This window comes from Nannospalax galili, unplaced genomic scaffold (genome assembly GCF_000622305.1).
Source record: "Nannospalax galili isolate Female #2095 unplaced genomic scaffold, S.galili_v1.0 scaffold329, whole genome shotgun sequence".
In the NCBI taxonomy this organism is placed as follows: domain Eukaryota; kingdom Metazoa; phylum Chordata; class Mammalia; order Rodentia; family Spalacidae; genus Nannospalax; species Nannospalax galili.
Window position 1 is genome coordinate 2,039,441 of NW_008360321.1, and position 11,994 is coordinate 2,051,434.

Here is an 11,994-nt window from a genome sequence, read left to right on the forward strand (position 1 = left end):
TTTTTTTAAAAGATGTTCAAATTAGTAAAAAAATGCATCATGCTTTGGGCAAAAACTTTTACAAAGAGGGATATTTAAGGGGAATTTCTTACCAACTCTCAAATTATATAATAAAATTATAATATCTTTGATTCTTTGGTAGGAACACCTAAATTAAATAACAAAAATTATCTAGCTATGGTAATGCACACCTTAATCCCATCACTCGAGAGATTGACACAGGAGGATTGCTGTGAGTTACAAGGCCATCCTGGGCTTTATTGTTAGCAGTATTCCAACCAATATGTAATGAGAAATTGTCTCCAAAAAAGCACCTGAAAATATTAAATAACAATTGAGCCTTCAAATGCTAAGAAACAACATGTACATAAAAAATGTGCTTTGTTTGTTTTCCTTTACTGTTGTGAATTTCACATATATACAGTGAAATATGACCATATTCTCCCATTTCTGTCTTCCAACTCCTCTCATATCACCCCACCATGAGTAAGCTAATTTCAAAATACAAATTAATAAAAAAATATTGTTGTTTAAAAGCATTTTAAATCAACAAAGTTTTCCTTATAAACGGCAGTTACGAAATCAGTTAACTTTTTGTAGGAAAAATTAGATCTTTATACTAAAATAAATTTGGAATCAAATAAAGCATTCATTATAACAGGACTTTCTCATACATTTGCTTGCACAGTCAGCTAAATAAAACAATTATTTCCCAGTAGCAATATGTACCCCCCCACACACATTCGAGTGCTGATTGCTTATACCACCCTATAAAAAAGTGAACCAGGGATCCTTGGAAAAGTGACTGATTGAAAGGTTAGAAAGAGGATATACAAATGAAATTAGAGTCTCTCACACTGTCAGAAAGTAAAGAAATACTTAAATAGCAAAGGATTACCAATTGTCACAGGGACACAGGAGCCAACTAAAAGAGCCCTCGCTGGCCAGACTGAAAAAATTGAAGTAACAAACAGCATTATAGCAGATTATAACCCAGAGCAGAAAAATATCCATGAATCTCTGTAAGTGTAAATAAAGACTTGACAAGGTAAATAAATGAAGAAGTAACAGAGCTCTTGGAGAGAAGCATCCCAAATAATTTATGAGGCTAGTTCTCCTTCTCAGAAGGTGAAACATAATCCCCCACTCAACTGTAAGCTGCACATAGTGACTTCCTTCTGACAGAGGCAGGGAAGAAGACAATAACTCTAAGGTTAGTGGCTTGATAAACACTATTTTATCATATGATCAAAGTCAATATCAACAGTGATAATCCATATTGATAGTGTGTATCCTTATGATCAGTTGAAAGAGGTCTTCACCTCTTTCCTTAATCCCCACAAGCCTCTAATCCCAGTCTAATAATGAGAAATAAATCACATAAATCCTAACTGACAGCCATGCCACAAGATACCTGACCAATAGACTTCAAAACTGTCAAAGTTATCAAGACAAGAAAAGCCTGGGAAGCGAGAGTCAAGGAACATGGAAACTGTCACACATGCAAGAGCCTGTGGAGGCACAATGCCAACTGGAATGAAGTGTTCTGAATGAGACCCAAGAATGGAAAAGGGCATTAGGAGAAAACTATGTAAAGTAGAATAAAGTATAATTTTCAGTTAGTAAGACTGCATTAATGTTAGTTCATTAGTTGTGACAAATACACCGTACTAATGTAAGATGATAATGACAGATAATCTGAGCGTTCAGAATGCAGGAAACTCCTGTACTGATTTTTCAACTTTTCTGTAAAACTGAAAGTTTTGGCTTTGTTTTGTTTTCTGGAGCTGAGACTTGGATCCATGGCCTTGTGCTTCTAGGCAAGCATTCTACCACTGAGCTAAATTCCCAACGTAAAACTTCTACAAATTTTGAATACATTAACAATGTTTATTGGCTGAGTAGAGAAGGCCATTCTAAGCAAAATGACACTGGGAGGGGTTCTATACAGCTGAAAGATTAGCAGATATAAACATGAAAATTAATGACTCATTGAGAAGACAAATTAAGAATTTATAACATTCTTCATAAAAAGTAAGGGTAGCATCATTAACATTTAAAAGATTTGTTTAAGTCCAATGAAATTTTAAGAATCTTATGAACAAGCAAAGCTCAAAAAAAGGACCCTAAAGGCAGAGGTCCAATAAGTACAGGGAAATGTTCATATCGCCCAGTGAAAATAAATACTGCTGGTAGCTGAAATCAAACATGAAGCCATGTCAGGTCAACTTATCAATGTGGACTATGCTCGTATCTCTGAATGACAGTAGCTAATAGGTGCTTGGGCAGTTTCCTTCCAATGGATATTTAAAAACACCCGGTGCCATTGAGACTTCACTAGGCTTCTTGATTTCTGCATAGTTCAAAGAAATTTATAAAATGACCGACCTGGTTTCCACATACAACCTGATCTCTTTATCTTCATAGTTCCCCAGTAGATCCTTTACGTGTTGTTCAGGAGTTCTGGACTTTAGTCCTCTTTCCAGAATGAATTAGTTAAATGAGGTAGGGCACACCTAAACATCAATTTTCTTATATAAAACACGAACGCCCCAAGTTCAATGATCTCTGATACACCTTCTAGTTTTATCAACAGCTTTATCCTTAGTCTCAAAATGAGTAGGTGCTCTGCATATTTAAGTAACAGAAAACAATTATTAAAGTAACCTAATTAAATGAGATATATAAATTGCTAGATATGTAGTAACATTCCTGCCTTGGAAAATTATAATTGCCAATTATAACTTGTTTACAGGACAAGACAATGCCCCAATCAATGACTAAAACAATTCCTCATTGTCCAAACACAGTTCTGCAGTTTGTTGCAATGGCTGGTTCCACCTGCAGAATACAGGAAGGCTGGGCATACTTTGCTTCTCTGTGTATCTTATTTAGTAGTCCAAATTATGAGTAGCATATATCTAGAGACTATTCTAAAAAAGTAGAAGTTTAGAAGCTCCTAAAGGGGCAAGCAGAAGGACTTTTGCCTTCCAAGACTCTGGCTCAAAACTTTGACCTACTCCTCCTGGCCACATGACTAACCCTAATATAAATTAGGCAAAGAACCAGCCCTTCCACTGAGGTTAAAGTAAATGAATACTTCTAGAAAGGATTCTAATCCACTGTAATGACAGATATCTTGAAGAGAGCTCACGGAATCATTTTATAAGTAGATGTGATTATGATTCACTTAAAAAAAACATATTGGGGACCATCAACAAGGTAGGTGAGGTGATTTTATTCATTTTGGATAATCCAGTCTACCACGCCAGGCCTACCTCTCTTCCTCCAAAATCACTTCCTGAAATGTAGTGACAAATTTTCTATGAGCCCTTGTACTATAAATAATGTTGTACCCTACAAATCTATACTTGCATTACCCTATGCATCTTCAAGTGTTATAACTCACAGAGTGCTTTGAAGACACCATACAAATTAAGCAAAACAGGGAATTTATATAAATATAGATAATGTAGCAAGTTTGGTTGTCTCTACTTTTGTTTTTATTTTACTTGTGTGTATGGTATATGTGTATGTGGTGTGTGTATATTTGTATGGTGTGTGTATGATGTATATATGTATGTGGTGTATGTGTGTGTGGTATATGTATGTATGGTGTGTGTATGGTATATGTGTGGTATATATGGTATTTATGTGTGTAATGTGTGTATGGTATACGTATGTGGTATATATGTGTGGTGTATGTTTGTGATTTATATGTACATGTATGGATTTTGTGTGGCATATGGGTGTAAAATATGTGTGTGGTGCATGTACACACACATGTATGTGGGTGCACATACTTTTCCACCTTATTGCTTTGAGACAGGGCCTCTCACTGAACTGTTTACTCAGCATTTAGTCAATACTTACTCCAAACAATATAGACCAAATAATGGTCCAATATGTTTGTGAGTCTTCTAAGATATGAATAGATTTTTAATGTGTTTAAACGGATTGAGGAAAAGCACAAAATGTATATTGTGATGGGTGAAGTCTGAATTCAGTGTCTTTGTTGAGAGCTCAGTCTCAGTTCATCCCATTACACACTGCCTTTGACTTTTGCCTTCAAATAGCAGAGCAGGAAAAACAGTGATCTACCAGACTTACAATATTTACTAACTCACACTTTTTAGAAAGTCTGCTGAGGTTGCTATTAGAGATGGAAGCTTCCTTCATTATAGTGTCTTTGGTGTCATCCAGAAGGTTTTTAAAAATAACTAAATATATTTTAATAATTAAGTCATTTTTGTTTATTACTCTGCAAAGAATACTAATTATTCAATGCAAAATAATATATATGCAAATGAAATATTTATAGTATTATTTAAATGGATCAATTACTTTCAATTAGCATACATTAACTGTGTGAAATAATGATTTTCATTATGGCATCTTTATACATGTATGCCTGGAGCTGCAGATCTACAAAGTTTGATTTTTGACAGTGAGGCCCAAGAACTTTAAAAAGTTCCCTCAGGTGATTCACATAATCAGCCTGTTTGAAAACCATGGCCAGGAAATACCTCTGCCTTGGAAAGCTACTCCTCTCCTCGGAGCAGTTTTATTTCTGCTGAGTACACAGGGTAGACAGGGCAGGTAAGTCCCCTGTAAAGTTCAGAACAAATGCCCTTCAATCTTTGAAATAATAGACACCGGGAAACGTGAAAACACCAAGGAATCAACAGGTTCCTTTTCTCTGCTTATGCACAGTTCATCAGAAACCGTGCATCCGAAGAGGAAATGTAAGGCTCTACTTATCAAGTGCAGGGAAAACATCTGCCACCTGTTTGACTCTTTCTGCTGAAAAGCTGCTTCCGCTTAGGACAGCAGATGACAGCTGGCCTTAGCGTTCAATCATCACGAGGCTCAGCAGGCTCATGGACTCGCCTCAAGCTGAACACCTTCAATGAGCACCCAGTCCTGGGCTCCAAAACTCCTTCCTTACATCTTGCTGGCTGTCACTTCTAGCCCCACAGTGAAACGAAGCTCAGCAAGCTTCCTAACACTGAGCTGCCCCGTTCCAAATCTAAGCACCAGTTTTCAGCCTTCCCCTTCTGTTTCCTTCCTGCTTCCAATCGTCCTCTCCTCTGGGCCAGGGAGATGACTCAGTGGGTAAAATGCTGCATAAGCAGAACCTGAGTTCAATCCTTAGTACTCAAATGAATGCCAGACAGACTTGGTACACAGGTCTATAAGCCCAGCACTGGGAGGCAGAGAGAAAAAGATCCCTGGGGGATTACTTGCCCAGTCATTCTAGCTAGATGATGAACTCCAAGTTCAATGAGACCGTTTCTGAAAACAATAATGATGATAATGATACTATGAAGATCTATAAAGAAATATATCAGATATCCCCCTCTGTCCTCCACATGGACAGGGACACACACACACACACACACACACACACACACACACACACACACACACTGAGCTGAGAAAGAATTCATTTCTCATCCAGACACACTGCTGACACTGCAGTCTTTACACTAATATCTTAGAACAATTCTTTGCCGAAATGTAATTTGCAAACTGAATATTGACTGCAGCTGTAGCTGGTGTGAAGTATCTGGAACTCTCGTGAGTAAGCAGCAACTCTTTACACACAGTTCCACCAGTTCTTTCATTTCAGGCCTCTGCCCACATAACTAGGGTCTTTTTGTTTTTTTGTCTTATAAGTCACATTACTGACCTTAAGACCTTCCCTTTCTGCTTAAATAATGCTTCCAAGGTTCCATAATGGGATATTTTCTTCCACCACTAGCTTCCTACATGATTTCTGACCCTAACTCCTCCCTAGAATTTCAAAATCTCTTTCTCAAGCGATGGTTTTATTCCTGAGTTGAAGCAGTGGGTAGATAGAGCTTCTCGACACAGCTTACTATGTCTCTGTCTCTTACTTCTGTACTTAATTACTGTGTTCCTGTTTCCTCCTTCTAAGATGAGAAGAACAGTAGTTTGCACTTCATAGATCTATCTTGAGAATGACACTTTTCAGAGTGGTTCTCACCCAGGGCAATTGTACTGTCTCCTTTGGCAATGTCAGCAGATGTATCTGGTTTTAATAACTGAGTGAGCAGAGAACAAGGATGTTGCCAAGCACTGTACAATGTGCAGCACAGACCCTGCAAAAAGGAAAGGGCTTACCTGGCCCAAGATGCCAATAGTGTTGTGGTTGAGAAATGCTGGTTTTCAGATATGAGCATCACTCAGAAAGGATTTGGCATCTGGTAAGTACCGTGTGTGCATTAGTCATTAATGGTTTCAAGCATATGTTCATTGTACTAAGCAATGGATTTCATTATGACATTTTCAAACATGAGTCATGTAGTGTGATCATATGTATACTCCTGTGATCATCTCCTGTTCCTTCCTCCCACTAGCTCCCTTGCCTTCTTAGATGGCTCCCTTTCTGCTTTTGTGTATGGTTTTTCTGGATTCTGCATATGAAAAAAGACCTGTAATGTCTGTCTTCCCTTTCCATCTCAGCACCCCTACTGGGCGTCTCTCAGTGCCTAAGCACTGAAAAAAGTCACAAGCCTGAAAAAAATGTAAAATGCTAATCCTCTCTTCTCTCTCGTGATGCTCTTAACTGGCCACAAAGTACTGTGGATTTTAATTCTCTACATAGGTCTTCTTTCTCCTTTCCCAAACTACCACTTTGATTCAAACACTAATCCTTTTCTCCTGGATACAGCTATTCTGATCTTCCTTCCCCAAGACTATAATGCCTCAGATCCGTTTCCTATAATAAAATGATCTTTTCAAAAAAATTTAATGTATATTTTCATTGCGTTTTTAATGCATTTCATACAATAAATCTTAATCATATTTAGGCCCCCTCCCTCATCCACGCCCCCCACAGATCCTTTCTTCATGGGATTCCAGGCATTCTGTCATATATGTTAAGGCCTATCTGGTCAATCTTTTGTACCTTGGAGCAAGTTCATCCACTGTAGTCTTGTCAGCCTATCTACTAGAGTCACTCCCTTAGGAAGAAGATCAACTCTACCTCACCCAGCAGTAATCAGCTGCCAATAGTTCCTTAGCTAAGGTTGGGGCCTGCTGCTCATTTCCCCAGTTCTATGCTGGATTTTGGTCTGATTGAGTCAGCATGAGTCTTGTGCTTGTTGTCACTATTGCTGCAAGTTTAAAAAAAATTAGCAGGCCCTCCTTAACATGTAAAGTTGGGACAAAAACACAAGGGAAGAACTCCCAATCTCCCCATCCATGTGAGGACCTCTTCATGCAGGCACAAGCACATGTACAGACAATAGACACACACACACACACACACATACACACACTCCAAAATAGTATCCGGAGTTGCATGTATCACAGGCAGTCCTCCTCATGGATTCAGTGCTGTTGCAATGCGATGGGAATTTCAGCGCCTTGTATATGGTCTACAATGAGGAAAGATATGCATGTCCTTGTCTCCCTGTCTCCCTGTTTGACAGACCTCCTAGTTCTAAGGACAGATGTTGCTGCCACTATTAGAGCAAGGCTACAGGACAAGAGTCTTAGGGACTCAAGTTAGAGGGTGGTACTGACTATACCCACAGTTTTCAGGAGGAGCATCAATGGCCATTGCATAAGGTTGAATCAGGTTGATCATGAACAAGGGTCAAATTGAATCTCAGTACACTTTCTACTAGACAAACTGTGAGCAATGGCAAAGGGTTTTATGTGTTTGCAATTTCAAGTGCCTACAATTCTGTGTTTTTATCCTCATATGAGCCTCTTACACTGTGTCTTAGCTCGCTCCTCTGAGCTCATCCACAGCCATGACCTGACTCTTTACTCTGAGCTCCATGAAGCTGACCCTTGGGATCTCTCACGTGTGCCATGCCTCCCTTTTCTCCATGACCATGAATAAATTACCAGTACCCCTGTGTCTGTCCCTCCCTGATGTAATTCTAAGACTCAGTCCAAGGGTCATTTCTACCCAGAAGACAGACAACCCATCTGCTAACTCCACACACCTTCCATTGGCCACAGCAATCTGCATTTTATCTCTTCTACTAGATGGTATTTGTCTGTCTTCATCATCGTTGGTGCCTAAGATTGTGTTTTGCCTGTAGAGGGTTGTTTATAAAAATTTTATGGATGAATAAATGAATACCCAGACTTTTAAATGATGGCAAGGTGGGGGATGGGAAAGATATATTTTGGGTCTTTACTTGAGGCATTGCTTCAAGTGTTTCCATGTATCAACTCATTTTGGTATCGTTACATTATTCTTTTTGCATAGAAGAAAATAGAATGCAACAACCCAAACATTTCAACAATATAAAATCAAGTAATTTAGTCAGCGACAAATGAGGAAAATATCTGAAAAAGATACCTCTCAAAAGAAGACCTATAAGTGATCAATACATAGATGAAAAACTCTTAGTCTCATCAGTTATCAAGGAAATACAAATCAAAACTATAATAGAATATCATCTCATCCAAGTCAGAATGGGTTCTGGGGGAAAGATTGGTAGAGAAATGGAGAAAAATGAGCCCACATATACTGCTTGTAGAAAGGTAAATTGAGTAAGCATTATGTAAAACAGTATAAAGGGGCCTCACAAAAGTAACTGCCTTAAGATCCAGTTAGTCCACTGCTTGGTACACCCAGAAGAAATTAAGTCAGAATAAAAGATATCCTTTGTACATTCATGTCTGATGTGACAATTATTCAGAATAGCTAGGCGCCCATCAGTTCATAAACGTGCAAGGAGTGGCAGTATATGTACTCTATAGTCATAAAGAAAGATGAAATTCTGGAATTTTAGGCAAGCTGGACAAAACTGGAAGCGATCGTGTTAAAACAAGGTAAGTACAGGAAATAAAAACTACATGGTATCTCTCATATGTGAAAGAAATGAAATCAACCTGTTAGTAGAATAATGGTTACTAGGAATTAGAAAGGGTGTAGACAAGGAGGCTTACAAGAACAGTGATTGAATATAATCAATGCACAGTGCATATACATGTATAGAAATACTGCATTGAACGTCATTAGGATTTAGTCCAATATACGTCAATAAAAAAAATTAGTAAGAAAGAAAAGCAGAGATGACAGTTAGACACCAAAAATTCATACAGCTATTAATGCCAATCAGAGAAGCAGGACTTGAACTCTCTCATTACTTTAACCAACAGATGCGTATATGGTGTGTATGTGTTTTTATGTTTGTCCATGTGTAGGGAGTGTTTACACATGCATGCATATGTATGTAGAGGCCAGAAGTCATTGCTGGGTGTCTTCCTGTATGGCTCATCACTTTACATTTTGAGACAAGGTCTCTCACTGAACAAGGAGCTCACCAGTTCAGCTAGACTATCTGGCCAGAGAACTGGAGCATCCTCCTGTTTCTACCTCCCACCACCAGGAGAAGCACAAGCCACCAACCTCGCTTTTATATGGGTGCTGAGGATCTGAATTAAAGTTCCCATGTACATATGGCAAGCCCTTTACCACCAGAAGAATGTCTCTAGCCTCTATTATGCAGCACTTTACAAAGGAACACAAATTCTGGACAACTGGCATTCTGTGGACTTGAAGGGTAATAGGATAAACTCAACTTGTGTGTGTTTTGGGGAAAAGCATTTAAATCAGTGTGCCTTGTTGAACTAACTCCTTCACTTTTTCTACCTGGTCATTTGTCTCAACTATGGTAGGAAAACATAAGACACAGCAACTCATCAGCAGTGCAGACCTATTTCCCCTACCTCCACCTCTGTAACTGTAAGCCACCTGCAAATTAGACAGCACCAACCTCAATCCACGCATCCACAAAAACACCTGAAAAGCAGAAGACAAGTACTCCATGCCCCCTAGTACACCATGGTCAGGGGAATGTTTAAACACAGACTCTCCAAGGTAGAATGAACAACCCAAGCTAAACCTGGCCTCACAGGAGCTGCTGAAGCCAGAAAGGAAAAGAATCAGACAAAATGATAAGCTGTGCTCACTTTCGTAGTTGACTTAGAGCCTTTCATTCAGAAGCTAGCTGTATATTTCTCAATGAAACTGCTCCAGGAAGCTTGGAGTGAAGAGACTGGCATGTAATCTCCTAGTCACATAAAGCAACTCTATCCCTGTATCTCAGAACTATGCTAAACACACTTCTCTTTATCCATTTCGGTCAAAATACTGCTTTTGATTCAGTGAAGACTATTCTCTGTTGGTTGATCATTTACCCTATTTTTCCTATGTATTATTCAGTAAACGGAACATGGAAGAGCTTCATGCTAGGTGCTGTGCTCTCCAATACATGCCTCTTCTAGCTTTGTCATTGTGTATTCCTAGTAAAAGATCCCTTGTCATCACAGAGACAAAACTTACAAGAAGCTTAGAAACAACTATCCAAACTCCTCTTAGAAAACAGCCTTGAGAATGACCCCTTCTTGCTGTTCTTCTTTCCCCAACTGCAGGCTTTTCTTTCTTCTGCAGTAGCCCAATAAATAAATAAGCTGAGACTTGCACTAAACACCTGTGGTGACTGGATGAACTGTTAATTATGAAATTGGGATACACCATCTGGGTTAACATTTGGCTGAAGACAGATGAAACTCTTGGTGCTTCTGAGAAAAACTATGAATACTTTTTTCTATTCATTAGTTTACTACTTCCCCAAGCTGGCATTTCCTTGTGTTTCCTCCCTTCCTATTCAAATCCTAGCACTCCTCCGAGGTACCTTCCAAAGTACGCTTACTCTGACTTCCTAGCCCACATTATGAATCCCATTTGCATTTGTAGTCAGTGCCCAAATGTTTTCTTCTAATTGTTTCGCAGGTACTAATTCAAACTCCTGACTGCAGCAGCCAATGATGTATACAGTTTTAGATCCTTTCCAACTCTGATCTGAACAGCACCTGGATGCATATTCCATGAGCATTAAATATCACATACATTCTAGGTTTTACAGCTTTTAATTATTAATCTCTGAAGTATAAGAACTTGGACTTATTGCCCTATGCAAGTATCCCACCAAAACGCAGCCTGACCCTCTAGGAAACACTTAAGCATGTGAAGAATGAAAAGAACTATGCATAACTATTCCAAAAACTCTAATGTTTTCCAGGGAATTATGTAATGTTTTAACTGGAAGAATTTTTAACATAGCCTTATAGAAGACTTTCTTTTCAGAGAATTGGGAGCAGAAGTTCAAGGAGGTTAGGTGAATATCCAAAAACAAGCAGTCAGTGGAGGGTAGAAACAAGGTCTTTCTTTTGCTCTCTTACATGCTCCATTCAAACATACAAGCCCAGTTCTGTTGCTATACTTAACATCATCCTGATCCCCAGTGTTCTCCCTTGACCAGCTATCACAGTCACACAGGCAGGCCTAACCACAGGTCATCAGATCCTTTGGAGTGTCCTCTCTTGATTAGGGTTTGATTCCAGAATATATAGCCAGAGCCAGAATGTCTCCCCAAGACCTCACGGCATCCCTTCAACAATTACCCAAGATGGGCTTGGTTGTATATTTGTTCCTACCAAGCTGTAATTGTTCATTTGGCCTTTGATTTTCTCAGGCATCATTATGCAGTTACCATTACACTTCTAGCCTGAAGAGCTGGCCACACAGCACTCTCAGAACGGCTGCCAAGTTTGCCTGTGGTGCTATTTCCTAGGCTGAGGCAGGCAGGGTAACGTTGCCCTCTTTTAGGAACTAGAATTGCTCTTTTTTTATTTCTTCTTCTAAGCTTGAGGTCAAAAGGCTTTCCTCACATTTAAATAAATACTAAAATCTGACCCCTCCAGATAGAATGCTATCACATTTGCCGAACATGTCATTTCCCTTAGAGTTTCATTTATCAGGCAGGAAGGCTAGTTGGAAGCTGCCTGCATGACTGACTAGCAAGGCCCTGGACACACCAGCAGGTGATGGGGTTAGAATTACACCTTTTGTCCTTTCTCTCCCCTTAATTTTAATTTAAGAAATATATTTATTTTAACCTGTACATTAAAAAAATTAGTGATATATTGTGATTTTAT